Source organism: Ruditapes philippinarum, unplaced genomic scaffold (genome assembly GCF_026571515.1).
Source record: "Ruditapes philippinarum isolate M1 unplaced genomic scaffold, ASM2657151v2 ctg2887_1_1_1_1, whole genome shotgun sequence".
Taxonomy (NCBI): domain Eukaryota; kingdom Metazoa; phylum Mollusca; class Bivalvia; order Venerida; family Veneridae; genus Ruditapes; species Ruditapes philippinarum.
In genome coordinates, this window is record NW_026866476.1 from 1 (window position 1) to 2,374 (window position 2,374).

Below are 2,374 nucleotides of genomic sequence, written 5' to 3' on the forward strand. Positions count from 1 at the left end.
TCAATTTTACAACTTAAACTGTGCACATGGTCAAAATTTCATTGCTGTACATCAAAGGATAAGAAAGTAGGACACTTTCCCCTTGGGCAAGGCAAAATTTTGACCCAAGGGTTTAATTCAAAACAATCTTGATACAGGTCCACCAAACAACATTTCAAGTCAAATATCTAAGCTGTAGCTTTCCCCCATTCAGAAAACATTTGTTTTATTTTCTGTTTTTACTCTGTGTACATAATGAGAATCACTGCCCCCGGACAGGGCCAATTTTGACACCAAGGGAAAAAATTGAACAACTTTGGTAGAGGACCTATAGATGATATTATATAGCAAACATGAAAGCTCTATGCCTTGTACCTTCAGACAATTTTTTTTTTACTTTAATGTACATAATGAAAATCAATGACCCCCGGGGTGGAACCAATTTTGACCAAAGGGCTATAATTTGAACAATCTTGGTAGAGGTTCACTTCGCAAAGTCTCATGCCATATATTTAACCTCTAGGCTTTGTCAATTCAGAGAAGAAGTTTTTTCAAGTTTTTACTTTATACATATAAGGAAAACTATCGCCTCTGTAGCAGGGCAATTTTAACACTAGGGGCATACTTAAAACAACTTTAGTGGAGGACCCATGATATTACATACCAAATATAAAATCTCTAAGCCTTGTACCTTCAGACAAGAAGTTTTTTTTTTTACTATATGTACATGGTGAAAATCAATGACCCCTGGGGTAGGACCAATTTTGACCCCAGGGCTATAATTTGTACAATCTTGCTAGAGGCTCACTACATAATGTTTTATGCAAAATATCTAACCTCTAGAATTTGTAAATTTAGAGAAGATGATTTTCTAATTTTTTACTATATACATATAAGGAAAACCTATGGCCCCCGGGGCGGGGCTAATTTTGACACTAGAGGCAAAATTTGAACAACTTTGGTAGAGTACCTATAGATTATATTATATAACAAATATTAAAGCTCTAAGCCTTGTACCTTCAGACAATAAGATTTTTTACTATATGTATATATTGAAAATCAATGACCCCCGGGGCGGGGTCGATTTTGACCCCAGGGCTATAATTTGAACACTTTTGCTAGAGGTTCACTACACAATGTTTCATGCAAAATATCTAACTTTTAGCATTTGTCAATTGCTAGATTTTTTTAAAGTTTTTACTATAAGTTTTTAATATATACATATAAGGAAAACCAATGACCCCCGGGGCGGGACCGATTTTGACCCCAGGGCTATAATTTGAACAATCTGGGTAGAAGTCTACCAGACAATGCCTTACGCAAAATATCTAAGCTCTAGGACTTTTGGGTCTTTACAAGAAGGTATATTAAGTTTTTACTATATGTACATATAGTGAAAATCAATGACCCCGGGGCGGGGCCGATTTTGACCCCAGGGCTATCATTTGAACAATCTTGGTAAGGGTCAACCAGACAATGCTTTATGCAAAATATCAAAGCTCTAGGCCTTTTAGGCCTTTACAAGAAGGTATTTTAAGTTTTTACTATATGTACATATAGTGAAAATCAATGACCCCCGGGACGGGGCCGATTTTGACCCCAGGGCTATAATTTGAACAATCTTGGTAGAGATCTACCAGACAATGCTTTATGCAAAATATGTAAGCTCTAGGCCTTTTGGGTCTTTACAAGAAGATTTTTTAAATTTATTCTTATAATTCCTTTTGGTTGCCATGGCAACCAGATTTCTGCATGGAATAAATTTCTTTGAAAAACTTTTGGAAGCCCTTCACCCAGGGATCAATCCTGCCAAGTTTGGTTGAAATTGGACCATTGGTTTTTCACAAGAAGATTTTTGAAGTTCACTATATAATCTATATAACACACAAACAAACAAACACACACACACACAGGTGAATCGCTATATGCCACCGCATCGCAGATGCTGCGGTGGCATAAAAATATTTGTAATTATATAATTATCTATATTACACATTTTCATTGATAGTTTTATTTACATAAATGAAATATCTGAATAAATATTTTAACACAATGTTAAGAATACATAAATATATCTTACATTTCGGAACGGAGAGATCACCAAGAGCATCAATGGGCACACTAACGAATAGTTGCAAGTTGTAAACGCTTTTATTTGGACTGTTCACGAGGAACTGTGGAAAGTGCAAAATCTCTGAGGCACAGTCATATCAGTTCTTATTTTCCAATATTAATAATTATAATAACTTACTAAAAAATACAACAACATTAAAAAAAGAACGGAGCAGCTTTGTTGATATATTAGTCTATAAAATCATTAATTTATGACACAGCACAAGAAAAGACTTTGAATTTCTTGTTCCTCAAGCCATAATGCAGAAACCAAACACTCGCA